Below are 17035 nucleotides of genomic sequence, written 5' to 3' on the forward strand. Positions count from 1 at the left end.
GGGTCAACAATGTAGGCATGTCTAGTTCCTATCAAGAGACTGAGGTCAACTCAGGTGATCAACAAACGATGTTTAATATAAAACAAACTGAGTTTAACAAAGCAATGCACAAGAAGTACGAAAACAGGTCTAGTCAGTTCGGAGGCTCCACGAGGACTGCTGGGGCGGTCCCGTGGCTGGCGTCATGACGTCATTGCGTTTTTCCCGCCGATGGGGGGTCACGTGATGAACGGCGTGACGTCATCACGTTTGCCCACGCTCTTAAAGGGACCGCGCTCTGTACATGCAAACAGTATATACAAAGATACAGACTCAGGCTGTAGTTAACACACTGTTAAAGGGAATTATATACATTTGATCGGAGTCCCTTAGTGGCTCCGCCACAATGGCTAAATTGACGCAAGTTGGAGATCACCGTAGATCAAAGTGGCGGAGAAAAAGTAAAACCATAAACCAGTGATCAGCAAAGCTGAAAACCGGTAGAACGAGTCACCAAACAGCAAATGGAGCTGCTACCTACAAGCCAGCAGAGCTGAAAAACCAGTAGAACCAGTTCAGCAGACACACAGCCAGAAGTTTAAAAGGTAAAAATCTTTTTACCTTTTCAGAGATAGAGACACAGCAGTTAAGTCTTACAGTGTAATCCAGTGCAGAAACGTAGTGTAATCCAATGTAGTTCAAAGCAGAAACATAGTGTGATCCAATATAGTTCAAAGCAGAAATGTAGTCTAGATGTCCGGAGAAGTCCAGGAGATCGGAAACTAATTTGACAAAAGAATTCCGCAGCTTAAGACTTGAAGTGAACAGCAAATGGACACACACACACACTCAGTGGATACAGAAATTGGCGGTGAGAAAATGCTAACCATTAATTTATCAGATGGAAACAAATTGCTACTTAGTCAGTGTGTGGCTTATATGTTTGGCTGCATGGTTGATGATTAATGACCTTTTACCTCCATAAAAGGGACACAGCAAGTCAACGGAGTTCGTCAGGCACCCATCAACGTGACCACACTTTAGAAGACTGAAGCCAAAGACACCCTTCTTTTGAGGGCCACCGACGGGTTTTTGATTTTGGTTAGTCGGTGCCTGACAAGCACGAGAAACCCATCATCACCATATTTAAGAGTCTCCAAACCAAACTATTGAGAAATCTACACTTGCAGAATTTCTGTCCACCTCCAGATATGGAGGACAGCAGAAGCAAGAATAACTTATACTCCGTATGTGCAAGAAGTCTCAGAGCATTTTAAAATGAGACAAGAATAAAGGTGGACGGTGAACACGGGGAAAGGGATTGAGAATTGAGAGTCAGGATGGGGAACTGAAGACACACAATGAAAGAGGAGGGTTTTGTGGAGGCCTTTGAAAGCCGGGAAGGAGGTGGCAAGACGATGAGAAGCAAACAAGTGAGGACACATCCCATTTATCGAAGTCGAGAGATTTTAGGTGCAAATTGACAAAATCAAGGCTCAAGGACGCCAATTGTGGGCTTGCATTTAACCAGCTAAACTGTGTAGCTCACCATAAAGCATCACTGGTAACCTTCCTGATGCTTGGTCCAACTTGGACCTTACTCGACTCATTAGGACATGAGTTTGGTGAGTTATTTAGAACCAAATGAGAAGAATCCCAGCCTCAGCAACAGGTCTATCTCTCCAGGTTCCGTAGTGAGCCAGACTGGCTGGTCAATCATCAACAGTATCCTGGAATAATGCCTGGTTCCGGCATCAGATTACAGAGTCTACCAGAGACAGCTGAATTGATTCTGGACTTCTATTAACAAATGTGTCACCTTGGAGTGCACCTGCGATTCCCAAAACACGTTCCTGGAGGGCAAGGCTCTGCACCAGGGTGGCGCATCAATAAAATTTACCCTGGTTGGTCTCTCCTCTACCCTTAGATGAATGCTGGAGCTGAATTACACATCCCAGATAAAATCCCAGACTTGACTACGTTCTCCATAGATTCCAGGCATGTCATGATGGTAGCACCAGGTCGAAAGCAAAAACAATAGCCACTATCAGTCCTACACATTCCTCGCAGGAACAAAATCCAACCCATTATTTTATGACTCCTTCAGGAACTTCCAAAGCATCTGCTCGATGTGCAGCGATAATTTGAAGTTTAAGACATCAGCAAGATTCCTTGGTACATTTTCAGGATCACTCGGATTCTTCCTTCTTGACTGTCAGAATGTCCCTTATTCACTACTAGCTGGGGGTGCCCGGCGGTGCCGAGGCTTTTTTGAGGGCATGTTGTTGTTGGAAGAGAGAGAGGGAGCGACTGGGGGGGAAAGAGAAGAGAGGGAAGGAGAGAGAGAGAGAGGGAAGGAGAGGGAGAGAGAGAGAGGGAAGGAGAGAGAGAGGGAAGGAGAGAGAGAGGGAAGGAGAGAGAGAGAGGGAAGGAGGGAGAGAGAGAGAGAGGGGAGGAGAGAGAGAGGGAGGGAGAGAGAGAGAGAGAGAGAGTGGGAATGTGTGAGAGAGAGTGGGAGTGTGTGAGAGAGAGAGAGAGAGTGGGAGTGTGAGAGAGTGAGAGAGAGAGAGAGAGTGGGAGTGTGAGAGAGAGAGAGATGGAAGGAGAGAGAGAGAGAGAGAGATGGAAGGAGAGAGAGAGAGAGATGGAAGGAGAGAGAGAGAGGGAAGGAGAGAGAGAGGGAAGGAGAGAGAGAGAGAGAGGGAAGGAGAGAGAGAGGGAAAGAGAGAGAGGGAAGGAGAGAGAGAGGGAAGGAGAGAGAGGGAAGGAGAGAGAGGGAAGGAGAGAGGGAAGGAGAGAGGGAAGGAGAGAGGGGGAAGGAGAGAGAGGGAAGGAGAGAGAGGGAAGGAGAGCGAGGGAAGGAGAGAGGGGGAAGGAGAGAGAGAGAGGGGGAAGGAGAGAGAGAGGGGGAAGGAGAGAGAGAGGGGGAAGGAGAGAGAGACAGGGTGAGAGAGAGAGACTGGGGAGAGAGAGAGAGAGAGAGAGACTGGAAGTGTGAGAGAGAGAGACTGGGAGTGTGAGAGAGAGAGAGAGAGACTGGGAGTGTGAGAGAGAGAGAGAGACTGGGAGTGTGAGAGAGAGAGGGAGTGTGAGAGAGAGAGAGAGAGAGAGAGAGAGAGTGGGAGTGTGTGTGTGAGAGAGACTGGGAGTGAGAGAGACATAAAGAGGGACACGGCCCGAGCGGCGGCCGCAATCCAGCACCCGAGCGGAGAACGAGACACGGCCCGAGCGGCGGCCGCAATCCAGCACCCGAGCGGAGAACGAGACACGGCCCGAGCGGCGGCCGCAATCCAGCACCCGAGCGGAGAACGAGACACGGCCCGAGCGGCGGCCGCAATCCAGCACCCGGGCGCAGAACGAGACACGGCCCGAGCGGCGGCCGCAATCCAGCACCCGAGCGGAGAACGAGACACGGCCCGAGCGGCGGCTGGGATAGAAAGCCCGGGAAAGGCCTGAGGAGCCAGGCCCAGAGACCTCTGAGGAGGAGGGGAGCAGCCTGAAGGCACCGGGCAAACCAATACAGTGAGTACAGGGCCCAGGGAGGGAGCCTGAAGCCAGGGAAAGGCCCGAGGAGCCAGGCCGAGACAGAGGCCCAGAGACCTCTGAGGGGGAGGGGAACAGCCCGGAGGCACCGGGAATCAGCGGCTCACAGACTCAGACCAGGACAGTGAGTACAGGGCCTGGGAAGGGTGAACCCGGGAGCCGCCCAGGGACCACGGGGTCGGAGAGGCACCGCGAAACAACCTGGAGAGCGAGCGAGTCCGGGGCCTGGGAAAGTCCGTGAGCCGAGAGAGGGAAACACCAAACCCGGGGCCCCAGAAAAGTTTACTCTAAGGTCAGCAAGAATCTTTACTATTCCTGCTAAAAATGAACGAGTCAGAGGAGCCACAGCAGCTCCCGTGGCGCACTGAGAGCAGCTCCTTCCAGCTTCCCCCCAACGTCAAAAAAAATGAAAAAAAATCGCTCAAGCATAAGCAGCTGAGAACGAAACCAGAAACTCTCTTTGCTGACTGGTACACCACTGGGAACATGAGTAATCTCATTTTTTACTCAGAGCAGCCAGCAGCTTGGATCAAAGCAATAAACATACACTATCCCAAGGTCAAGCAGGAAAAAACCACGAATGGGTCCAAACTGAAAATAAAGAAATCAGGGGACCCTGGTAGCGAAACCACGACGGTCAACATGTACAGAAACGGTACAATAATGGTGCAAGGCAACCTCAAAGACTTTGAAACGGCCTTCCAGAAACTGAGAGAAATAATTGAGAAAGGAAAGACCAGCCCCAGGGTAACTACCAGGGAAAAAGCCATTCCCACCACTCCCCCCACCACTTACAACTCACCTGGAGTAGGAGTAATTCAACCTGGCCAGGAAGTGAATGCGCCCTCCAGCTCCGACCCGACACACACCCCGGGGCCCTACAACCTCATGGTACATTTGACCAGCCCCAGCGGAAATATCAGAGAGGAAGCCACGCACTCTCCCCCTACCACCTCCAGCTCACCAAGAGAAAAGCAGCCTAGCCAGGAAGTGAGTGAGCCCTCCAGCTCCGACCAGACACACACCCTGAGACCCCACAGCCCGGTACAACTAAAGGAGAAATTTAACCAGCTGGAGACACAGCTGGTTAAACTTACAAATGAGGTCCTTAAAATGAAAGCCGACCAAGAAAACATCATTTCAGCAATAAACCAGGAAGAAGAACAAGAGAGGGAGAGACACAGGAGGGAGCTGAACTTACTTCAGAAGCAGGTGAAAGAGCTGCAGAAAGGCAAAGAGAGACACAGGGGAGAGAGAGCGGCATTAGCCCAGCAGCCAGAGGCTAGAGATAAGACAGTACAGAGCCCGACTGGGCAGCTACACTCTCACAATGAACAACAGCAGCAGACCCACAATACAGGGGGAGCCACACAGACCGACCAGCACACTGAAACCCAGTCTGCCCCCACCACTTTGGAACCACAGCCGAGCCGCTCACAAGAGGAACGCTCACACCAGACACGACCACCCCGGTCCAACACACAACCGGGGAGTCCAGATGAAAGCCACAAACCAGTAAGCACCAACAAGGCTGACATCGTAATCCTCATAGACTCAAATGGGAAATACCTATGGGAGAAAAGGCTCTTCCCTAGACATAAAGTAGAAAAGCTCTGGTGCCCAACAACAGACAGAGCCCTAGAATGGCTGACCAAAACCCAATTAGGCTCCCCCCAACACATAATAATACACACCGGCACAAATGGCCTAAGGGCCCAGCAGGAAAGGGTAGCAACATCGCTTGGATCAGTGATCAAGAAGGCAAGCGACACCTTCCCAAACACTAGAATCACGGTTTCCACACTATTGCCGAGAAGAAACTTCAACAACAAAATAATCCACGAGATAAATGCAAGCATAGCAAGAGACTGTGAATTAAAACATAACGTGCACCTGGCCCAACACCCCACCCTCGATGTGGAATGTCTTTATGACCAAGTCCATATCCACAGGAACCGAATGTTGGTCTTTGCGAAGGACCTGAAGGACGTCGCTTTTAACCGGGTCCACACCCAGATCCTAAAAAGAACCCCCCCCCCCGATCACCAAAGACCAACGGGATACAGACCAGGACTACTACAGAGACCATCAACACACCAACCGGGACCAGAGAGGATCCCCACGCACAACAACAATGTCAGACCTGCACCACTCATGTACTACAGGGGAACAGGACCACCCCCAGCCAGGCAGAGGGAGAGGTGCTCAGAGCGTACGCAATACCACAGGCAGAGACAATCCACTAAGAGACATAATGCAGGCGATCAGCAGCATCCACTCCCGCCTTATGGATCAGAAAAATAAGGACTAGTTGTTAGAAAAAGTTGTAACCAATTATCCTCAGCATTTATAGACAATTGAAATGTTCTTTTTCCCCCATTTAGACACGACAAACACATATTACTATTTATCATATTCTAACCCATCACAGTAAAAGATCAATTTTAGCATGAAATCCTTATATATCTCAACCTGGAATATCCAAGGTCTACGCTCTTCTATGCTTGGCATGAAGAGTGGGACCCCAGAGTTCCTAGATGAGATTAAAGATCTAGATATTATCTTTTTACAGGAAACCTGGTGTAGAGGAGAAGGGCACACTGGCTGTCCCATTGGGTACACAGAGCTGGTGGTCCCCTCCAATAAATTGCCAGGAGTAACCCAGGGCAGAGAATCTGGAGGCATACTGATTTGGATTAAAGCAGAGCTTAGGAGTTGCATTGAATTTGTGGAAAAGGGCGAAAACCACTTATGGCTCAAAATTAAGAGGGGCATCATCTCTAGCATGAAAGATGTTTTCATTTGCACACTCTATATCCCCCCGACAGAATCCCCGTACTTCAAAGAGGACACCATCTCCAACATAGAGAGGGAGATTATCCAATTCCAGGCCCAGGGAAATGTGTTGATATGTGGGGACCTCAACTCAAGAACGGGCGAAGAACCAGACTTCGCCAATAATCATGGGAATAATTACATATTTGGGAATAACCACTTTGATCTCCCTTCCCATCCACACAGGCATAACTGCGACAAACAGACAAATGCTAACGGAAAACAGCTCCTGCAGCTCTGTCGAAGCCTGGGTCTGTACATTGTCAATGGTAGGTTATCGGGAGACTTCCTAGGAAGATCCACCTATTGCTCACCTCTTGGCTTCAGCACCGTAGACTATATGATTACAGATCTAGACCCATCCTCTTTCAGAACATTCACAGTCAAACCACAAACAACACTGTCAGACCACAGTCAAATTACTGCATATCTTGAAAGGACAGAAACAACCAACACAGAAACACAACCCAGTAAACTGTACAACATTAAAAAATCTTACAGATGGGCCAAAAACAGCACGGAAAAATACCAGAAAGCAATTAGCAACCAAACAACCCAAGCTCTCTTGGACACCTTTCTGGAAAATACATACACACACAATAAAGAAGGCGTAAACCGGGCAGTGAATAACCTAAATAATATTTTTGATAATTTGGCATCAATGTCAAACTTGAAAGTTCGCAAGAACAAACCCAAAACAAAAAACTACGAAAAATGGTTTGACTCCGATTGCCAGAACATGAGGAAAAAACTCAGAAAAATATCAAGCCAAAAACACAGACAACCAGAAAATGAGGAATTACGCCTTACTTATTGTCAGGCACTAACACAATACAAAAACACACTCAGAACTAAGAAAGAGCAGTATATTAAGAATACACTCATCTCCATTGAGGAATCTATTGATTCCAATTGTTTCTGGGACAACTGGAATACATTACACAAAAAACAACACGACGAATTGGCCATTCAAAACGGAGACACATGGGAAAACCATTTTGAAAAATTATACCAGAAAAACACACTAAGCCCAGAGCAATACCAAATATGCGAAAAACTGGCAAAGCTAGAATTTGCCATAAAAGATAACCAAAACCCGATAGACCCCATAATATCTGAAAAAGAGCTAATTGAAAAACTCAAAGACCTGCGACCAGGAAAAGCTTGCGGTGCAGACGGCATCCTAAGCAAGATGATTAAACACACGGATGATAAAATGAAATTGGCTATACTGAAACTCTTCAACTTGGTTCTGAGTGTCGGTTACTTCCCTGATATCTGGAACAAAGGACTCATAACGCCCATATACAAAAGTGGGGATAAAGTTGACCCAAATAACTATCGAGGCATCTGTGTAAACAGTAACCTGGGGAAGGTTTTCTGTAGTATCATAAACAAAAGACTTATAAACTTCCTTGAGGAGCACAATGTCTTGAGTAAAAGCCAAATTGGATTCCTGCCAAACTATAGAACATCAGATCATATCTTCACCCTACAGACCCTAATTGACAAACACGTTCATCAAAACAAAAGCAAAATCTACGCATGCTTTATAGATTTCCAGAAGGCTTTCGATTCCATCTGGCACGACGGTCTATTCCTGAAACTTATCGAAAGCGGGGTAGGGGGAAAAACATATGATGTAATTAAATCAATGTATACAAACAACAAATGTGCAGTTAAAATTGGAGACAAACAGACAAAATACTTCCCACAGCGGCGGGGGGTGACGCAGGGCTCGCCAATCTCACCGACACTCTTTAATATTTACATAAATGAACTGGCAAAACTACTTGAACAATCTACAGCACCCGGCCTCACCCTATATGAATCCAAGGTTAAATTCCTCCTCTATGCAGATGACCTGGTTCTGCTGTCACCAACTAAGGAGGATCTACAGCAGAACCTGGATCTGCTGGAGTCATTCTGTCAGACCTGGGCCCTGACAATAAACCCCCAAAAAACCAAAGTCCTTGTGTTCCAGCAAAGATCCAGACATCAGGGACCCAAAATAAATCTCACACTAGGAACAACTAAAATCGAACAAACCACTAACTACGCATACTTGGGCATAAAAATCAGCTCTACGGGAAATTTCATAATGGCTGTGAATGAACTGAAAGAGAAAGCTAGAAGGGCTTTCTATGCCATTAAAAGATCAATCCAAATAGAAATCCCAATTAGTATTTGGCTCAAAATTTTCAAATCAGTAATTGAACCAATTGCACTCTATGGCAGTGAGGTGTGGGGACTGCTAACACAAGAAGAATTTGCAAAATGGGACAAACACCCAATTAAGGTCCTACATGCAGAATTCTGTAAAAGTATCCTCCGGACTCAAAGGAAAACCGTAAACAATGCATGCAGGGCAGAACTAGGCCAATATCCACTAATAATTATTATCCAAAAAAGAGCCAGCAAATTTTGGAAACACCTAAAAATGAGCAACCCCACTGCTATCATTACGAAGCCTTGAAATGCCAAGAGAGGACCATAAAGAACACCCTCAGTCAACTAGTCCTGGGACTCAGTGAAGCAACCACTAACACTACTAACAATAACCAGCCCCAGGACAGTGACATCGTAGCACAGAGAATTCGACCCAACACAATTGTCACTAAGCAAAAGGAAAAATACCTGTCACATTGGGCAGAAACAACAAAAACCCAAAGCAAACTCAATTGCTACTTGGCCCTAAACAGACAATACAACATGGCTGATTACCTGACCATGGTAAAGGATAGCAAACTGAGAAAAACCTTGACAAGGTACAGACTTAGTGAACATAGCCTGGTGATCGAAAAAGGCAGACACAGGCAGACCCGGCTGCCAAGAGAGGACAGGATATGCTCTCACTGCAGTCAGGGAGTGGTGGAGACAGAGATGCACTTCCTCACAGCTTGTGGAAAATATCAGGGCATCAGGGAGAATTTCTACCAAAAATTCTCACAAATATGCCCTGAATTCAGAAATTTGAATGATGACCAAAAACTCCCATACCTACTAGGGGAAGAGAGAAACTGTGTAACACTAGCGGCACACTATGTTACAGCTTGCCATAAACAGAGGGGCAACCAGTAAACCTAAGAAAAGAGTATTTACAAATTATACGAATGTATATTTATACACTCAGGGATATATCTGTTTATACACTGTATGAATAGATCTGCGTTTATGTGTTCAACCATAAATGTATTTCGATGCTTTGGCAACATAAGATGTACCTTATCATGCCAATAAAGCGATTTGAATTGAATTGAATTGAATTGAGTGAGAGCGAGAGAGAGAGAGGCTGAGAGTGTGTGAGAGAGAGAGAGACTGGGAGTGAGTGAGAGAGAGACTGGGAGTGAGAGAGAGAGAGAGATTGGGAGTGAGTGAGAGAGAGAGAGAGAGACTGGGAATGTGTGAGAGAGAGACTGGGAGTGGGAGTGAGAGAGAGAGAGAGACTGGGAGAGAGAGAGACTGGGAGTGAGAGAGAGAGACTGGGAGTGTGAGAGAGAGTGGGAGTGTGTGTGAGAGAGAGAGTGGGAGTGTGTGAGAGAGAGAGAGAGTGGGAGTGGGAGAGAGAGAGAGTGGGAGTGTGTGAGAGAGAGAGAGTGGGAGTGTGTGAGAGAGAGAGAGAGAGTGTGAGAGAGAGTGGGAGTGTGAGAGAGAGAGAGAGAGAGTGGGAGTGTGTGAGAGAGAGAGAGTGGGAGCGTGTGTGAGAGAGAGAGAGAGTGGGAGTGTGTGTGAGAGAGAGAGAGAGTGGGAGTGTGAGAGAGAGAGAGAGAGAGTGGGGGTGTGTGAGAGAGAGAGAGAGAGAGAGACTGGGAGTGTGTGAGAGAGAGAGAGAGACTGGGAGTGTGTGAGAGAGAGAGAGAGACTGGGAGTGTGAGAGAGATAGAGAGACTGGGAGTGTGAGAGAGAGAGAGACTGGGAGTCTGAGAGAGAGAGAGTGGGAGTGTGTGTGAGAGAGAGAGAGAGAGAGAGGGAGTGTGTGAGAGAGAGAGACTGGGAGTGTGAGAGAGAGACTGGGAGTGTGAGAGAGAGAGACTGGGAGTAAGAGAGAGAGTGAGACTGGGAGTGAGAGAGACTGGGAGTGAGAGAGAGAGAGTGTAAGAGAGAGAGAGAGACTGTGAGTGTGAGAGAGAGAGAGAGTGTGAGAGAGAGAGAGTGTGAGAGAGAGAGAGAGAGAGAGAGACTGGGAGTGTGTGTGAGAGAGAGAGAGATTGGGAGTGTGAGAGAGAGAGATTGGGAGTGTGAGAGAGAGATTGGGAGTGTGAGAGAGAGAGATTGGGAGTGTGAGAGAGAGAGAGAGATTGGGAGTGTGAGAGGGAGAGAGCGATTGGGAGTGAGAGAGAGAGATTGGGAGTGTGAGAGAGAGAGACTGGGAGTGTGAGAGACTGGGAGTGTGTGAGAGAGACTGGGAGTGTGAGAGAGAGAGAGATGGGGAGTGTGAGAGAGAGAGATTGGGAGTGTGAGAGAGAGAGAGATTGGGAGTGTGAGAGAGAGAGATTGGGAGTGTGAGAGAGAGAGATTGGGAGTGTGAGAGAGAGAGAGATTGGGAGTGTGAGAGAGAGAGAGATTGGGAGTGTGAGAGAGAGAGAGACTGGGAGTGTGAGAGAGAGAGATTGGGAGTGTGAAAGAGAGATTGGGAGTGTGAGAGAGACAGAGATTGGGAGTGTGAGAGAGAGAGGCTGGGAGTGAGAGAGAGAGAGATTGGGAGTGTGAGATAGAGATTGGGAGTGTGAGAGAGAGAGAGAGAGACTGGGAGTGTGAGAGAGAGAGAGACTGGGAGTGAGAGAGAGACTGGGAGTGAGAGAGAGATTGGGAGTGTGTGAGAGAGAGATTGGGAGTGTGTGAGAGAGAGACTGGGAGTGTGAGAGAGAGAAAGATTGGGAGTGTGAGAGAGAGAGATTGGGAGTGTGAGAGGGAGATTGGGAGTGTGAGAGAGAGAGACTGGAATTGTGAGAGAGAGAGAGATTGGGAGTGTGAGAGAGAGAGAGATTGGGAGTGTGAGAGAGAGAGAGATTGGGAGTGTGAGAGGGAGATTGGGATGTGTGAGAGAGAGAGACTGGAATTGTGAGAGAGAGAGAGATTGGGAGTGTGAGAGAGAGAGATAGGGAGTGTGAGAGCGAGAGAGATTGGGAGTGTGAGAGAGAGAGAGAGATTGGGAGTGTGAGAGAGAGAGATTGGGAGTGTGAGAGAGAGACTGGGCCGTCGCGGCCGCTCACCTGATGGCTTTGGGTCGGGCTCTGGGGCGGGGCTGTTGACGCCGCGGGGAAGTTTTGTGCGCGGCGGCTCCCGGCATGGCCCGCAACTCAAGGCCCAGGTTTCCCGGGCTGCTAGGCCGCGCCCGGCGCCGGCATAGCCGCTCGAAATGGCCGTCAAAGTAGGCGAGCCTCCGGGCGAAGGGCAGGGGATCACTTCGTTTCCTACTGTTGCTAAATACAATTTAAAACTGAAATAAATTGTTATTTTCCTTAGTCCACTAACACACAGAAAGTCTGGGGAAAAAATCGTGAAGAATCAAGATGGCAGCCACTCACCTCGGTTCAGAATGATAAGGCCCGCCCACACACGCACCGATTGGTCAACCATCAGGTCACTGAACAGTAGGATTGGTCAATCGTCAAGTCACTCAACACTCAACTGTCGGATGGCCCGCCCGCACGCGCAATGAACCCGCTCCCGTGACGCAGCGATTGGTCAACCGTCGGTCAACTGTCAGGTCGCTCGACCGTACGATTGGTCAACCTTCCCGTCACTCAATGCTAATGAGCAAATGAGCGGAACTTTTCCCATTTAATGAGTGGAATTTTGAACGTTTTTTGGATACCGTGGGCACGATGTTTGTCTGACGGAAAAGTTAATACGCCTATGACCGTTCCGTAATCGTAAGCTTTCTTTTGATGTGACACGCGTGTAGGTACGCTCTATAACTTTCAAATGTATAGAGAACGGACAGACAGACAGAAGAGCTCTTTTATATATATAGAAGACTAGCTGGGGGTGCCCGGCGGTGCCGAGGCTTTTTTGAGGGCACGTTGTTGTTGGAAGAGAGAGAGGGAGCGACTGGGGGGAAGAGAGAAGGAAGGAGAGCGAGAGAGAGAGAGAGAGGGAAGGAGAGAGAGAGAGATGGAAGGAGAGAGAGAGAGGGAAGGAGAGAGAGAGAGAGAGAGGGAAGGAGAGAGAGAGAGAGGGAAGGAGAGAGAGAGAGAGACGGGGAGGAGAGAGAGAGAGGGAAGGAGAGAGAGGAGAGAGAGAGGGAAAGAGAGAGAGGGAAAGAGAGAGAGGAAAGGAGAGAGAGGGAAGGAGAGAGAGAGGGGGGAAGGAGAGAGAGAGAGGGAAGGAGAGAGGGGGGGAAGGAGAGAGAGAGAGGGAAGGAGAGAGAGAGAGACGGGGTGAGAGAGAGAGAGAGAGAGAGAGACTGGGGGAGATAGAGAGAGAGAGAGACTGGGAGGAGAAGAGAGAGAGAGGGATTGGGGGGGAAGCGAAAGAGAGAGAGATTGGGGGAAGAGAGAGACTGGGAGTGAGAGACAGAGAGACTGGGAGTGAGAGAGAAAGAGAGAGAGAGACTGGGAGTGTGAGAGTGAGAGAGAGAGAGACTGGGAGTGTTTGAGAGCGAGAGAGTGGGAGTGTGTGAGAGAGAGAGAGAGACTGGGAGTGTGTGAGAGAGAGACTGGGAGTGTGAGAGAGAGAGAGACTGGGAGCGTGAGAGAGAGAGACTGGGAGCATGAGAGAGAGAGATTGGGAGTGTGAGAGAGAGAGATTGGGAGTGTGAGAGAGAGAGAGATTGGGAGTGTGAGAGAGAGAGAGATTGGGAGTGTGAGAGAGAGAGAGATTGGGAGTGAGAGAGAGAGAGAGATTGGGAGTGTGTGAGAGAGAGAGATTGGGAGTGAGAGAGAGAGAGAGAAAGACTGGGAGTGTGAGAGAGAGAGATTGGGAGTGTGAGAGAGAGACTGGGAGTGTGAGGGAGAGAGAGACTGGGAGTGTGAGAGAGAGAGACTGGGCGTGTGAGAGAGAGAGACAGGGAATGAGAGAGAGAGAGAGACTGGGAGTGAGAGAGAGACTGGAAGTGTGTGAGAGAGAGTGGAGTGTGAGAGAGAGAGAGTGTGAGAGAGAGAGAGAGAGGGAGTGTGAGAGAGAGAGGGAGAGTGGGAGTGTGAGAGAGAGAGAGTGGGAGAGAGAGAGAGGAGAGAGACTGGGAGTGTGAGAGAGAGAGAGACTGGGAGTGTGTGAGGGGAGAGAGAGAGACTGGGAGTGTGTGAGAGAGAGAGAGTGGAGTGTGTGAGAGAGAGAGATTGGGAGTGTGTGAGAGAGAGAGAGACTGGGAGTGTGAGAGAGAGAGAGACTGGGAGTGTGAGAGAGAGAGAGACTGGGAGCGTGAGAGAGAGGGAGACTGGGAGCGTGAGAGAGAGGGAGACTGGGAGCCTGAGAGAGAGAGAGAGAGACTGGAGTGTGAGAGAGAGAGAGATTGGGAGTGTGAGTGAGAGAGAGATTGGGAGTGTGAGAGAGAGATTGGGAGTGTGAGAGAGAGAGAGATTGGGAGTGTGAGAGAGAGAGAGAGATTGGGAGTGTGAGAGAGAGAGAGAGATTGGGAGTGAGAGAGAGAGAGAGATTGGGAGTGTGAGAGAGAGAGAGATTGGGAGTGTGAGAGAGAGAGAGAGTGGGAGTGAGAGAGAGAGAGAGAGAGAGAGACTGGAGTGTGAGAGAGAGTTTGGAGTGTGAGAGAGAGAGAGATTGGGAGTGTGAGAGAGAGATTGGGAGTGTGAGAGAGAGATTGGGAGTGTGAGAGAGAGAGATGGAGTGAGAGAGAGAGAGATTGGAGGTGTGAGAGAGAGATTGGGAGTGTGAGAGAGAGAGAGTTGGAGTGTGTGATAGAATGGGAGTGTGAGAGAGGGAAGATTGGGAGTGTGAGAGAGAGAGATTGGGGGTGTGAGAGAGAGAGAGATTGGGAGTGTGAGAGTGAGAGAGATTGGAGTGAGAGAGAGAGATTGGGAGTGTGAGAGAGAGAGATTGGGAGTGTGAGAGAGAGAGATTGGATGTGAGAGAGAGAGAGATTGGAGTGTGAGAGAGAGAGAGATTGGAGTGTGAGAGGGAGAGAGAGATTGGGAGTGTGAGAGAGAGAGATTGGGAATGAGAGAGAGAGACTGGGAGTGTGAGAGAGAGAGACTGGGAGTGTGTGAGAGAGACTGGGAGTTGTGAGAGAGAGAGATTGGGAGTGTGAGAGAAGAGAGAGTTGGGAGTGTGAGAGAGAGAGAGATTGGGAGTGTGAGAGAGAGAGATTGGGAGAGTGAGAGAGAGAGAGATTGGGAGTGTGAGAGAGAGAGAGATTGGGAGTGTGAGAGAGAGAGAGATTGGGAGTGTGAGAGAGAGAGAGATTGGGAGTGTGGAGAGAGAGAGACTGGGAGTGTGAGAGAGATTTGGGAGTGTGAAGAGAGATTGGGAGTGTGAGAGAGAAAGAGTTGGGAGTGTGAGAGAGAGTGACTGGGAGTGAGAGAGAGAGAGATTGGGAGTGTGAGAGAGAGATTGGGAGTGTGAGAGAGAGAAAGATTGGGAAGTGTGAGAGAGAGAGATTGGGAGTGTGAGAGAAGAGAGATTGGAGTGTGAGAGAGAGAGAGAGAGATTGGGAGTGTGAGAGAGAGAGATTGGGAGAGTGAGAGAGAGAGGATTGGGAGTGTGAGAGAGAGAGATTGGAGTGTGAGAGAGAGGAGAGATTGGGAGTGTGAGAGAGAGAGAGATTGGAGTGTGAGAGAGAGAGAGACTGGAGTGAGAGAGAGAGATTGGGAGTGTGAGAGAGGAGATTGGGAGTGATGAGAGAGAGACGGATTGGAGAGAGAAGAGAGAGAGGATGGGAGTGTGAGAGAGAGAGTGTTGGGAGTGTGAGAGGGAGAGAGAGATTGGGAGTGTGAGAGAGAGAGATTGGGAATGAGAGAGAGAGACTGGGGCGTGTCGAGAGAGATGAGACTGGGATTGATGTGAGAGAGGACTGGGTGTTGTTGAGGAGAGAGAGATAGGGAGAGTGAGAGAAAGAGAGATTGGGAGTGTGAGAGAGAGAGAGATTGGGAGTGTGAGAGAGAGAGATTGGGAGAGTCGAGAGAGAGAGAGACTTGGGAGTAGTGAGAGAGAGAGAGACTTGGGAGTGATGAGAGAGAGAGAGATTGGGAGTGTGAGAGAGAGAGAGATTGGGAGTGTGAGAGAGAGAGAGACTGGATGAGTGAGAGAGATAGGGAGTGTGTGAAGAGAGATAGATGAGAGTGTAGAGAGAGAAAGAGATATGAGAGAGTGTGAGAGAGAGACTGGGAAGTGAGAGAGAGAGAGATTGGAGAGTGAGAAGAGAGATTGGGAGTGTGAGAGAGAGAAAGTTGGGAGTGTGAGAGAGAGAGAGATTGGGAGTGTGAGAGAAGAGAGATTGGGAAGTGTGAGAGAGAGAGAGAGAGATTGGGAGTGTGAGAGAGAGAGATTGGGAGAGATGAGAGAGAGAGAGAGATTGGAGAGTGTGAGAGAGAGAGAGATTGGGAGAGTGAGAGAGAGAGAGATTGGAGAGTGTGAGAGAGATGAGATTGGGAGAGTGAGAGAGAGAGAGACTGGAGTGTGAGAGAGAGATATGGGAGGTGTGATGAGAGATTGGGAGTGTGAGAGAGAAGAGATGGGAGTGTGAGAGAGAGAGAAGGGAGTGAGAGAGAGAGAGAGATTGGGAGTGTGAGAGAGAGATTGGAGTGGAGAGAGAGAGAGAGATTGGAGTGTTGAGACTGGCTGAGAGAGATGGGAGTGAGGAGAGAGAGAGATTGGGAGTGTGAGAGAGGAGAGGAGATTGGGAGTGTGAGAGAGAGAGAGATTGGTGAGTGTGAGAGAGAGAGATTGGAGTGAGAGAGAGAGAGATTAGGAGTGTGAGAGAGAGAGATTGGGAGTGATGAGAGAGAGAGAGATTGGGAGTGTGAGAGAGAGAGAGAGAGATTGGGAGAGTGAGAGGGAGAGAGAGATTGGAGTGTGAGAGAGAGAGATTGGGAGTGAAGAGAGAGAAGGGAGTGTGAGAGAGAGAGACTGGAGAGTGTGAGAGAGATGGAGTGTGAGAGAGAGAGATTGGGAGTGTAGAGAAGATAGATTGGGTGTGATGAGAGAGAGAGATTGGGAGTGTGAGAGAGAGAGATTGGGAAGGAGAGAGAGAGAAGATTGGGATGTGAGAGAGAGACGAGATTGGGAGTGAGAGAGAGAGAGAAGGGGAGTGAGAGAGAGAGAGACTTGGGAGTGTGAGAGAGAGGAATGGGAGTGTGAGAGAGAGATATGGGAGTGTGAAGAGAGATGGAGAAGAGTGAGAGAGAGAGATTGGGAGTGTGAGAGAGAGAGCTGGGAGTGAGAGAGAGAGATTGGGAGTGTGAGAGAGAGAGACTGGGATGTGGAGAGAGATAGATGGGAGTGTGTGAGATGAGAGATAGATTGGGAGTGAGAGAGAGAGAGAGATTGGGAGTGTGAGAGAGAGAGAGATTGGGAGTGTGAAGAGAGAGAGATTGGGAGTGTGAGAGAGAGAGATTGGAGTGAGAGAGAGAGAGAAATAGGAGTGTGAGAGAGAGAGAGATTGGAGGTGTGAGAGAGAGAGAGATTGCGGAGTGTGAAGAGGGATAGATTGGAGTGTGTGAGAGGAGGAGAGAGAGAGACTGGGAGTGAGAGAGAGAGAGACTTGGGAGAGTGAGAGAGA

General features: G+C 49.0%; 1 protein-coding gene across 3 annotated transcripts in view; it reads right to left on the minus strand.

Moving 5' to 3' along the window:
* The window catches only part of rassf1 (Ras association domain family member 1), a 169522-nt gene that overhangs the window by 90802 nt on the left and 61685 nt on the right, over positions 1-17035 (minus strand). The gene's annotated exons all lie outside the window — the stretch shown is intronic.

This window comes from Somniosus microcephalus, chromosome 11, assembly GCF_052327205.1.
Source record: "Somniosus microcephalus isolate GS21.2 chromosome 11, FLI_Smic_1.0, whole genome shotgun sequence".
Classification (NCBI taxonomy): domain Eukaryota; kingdom Metazoa; phylum Chordata; class Chondrichthyes; order Squaliformes; family Somniosidae; genus Somniosus; species Somniosus microcephalus.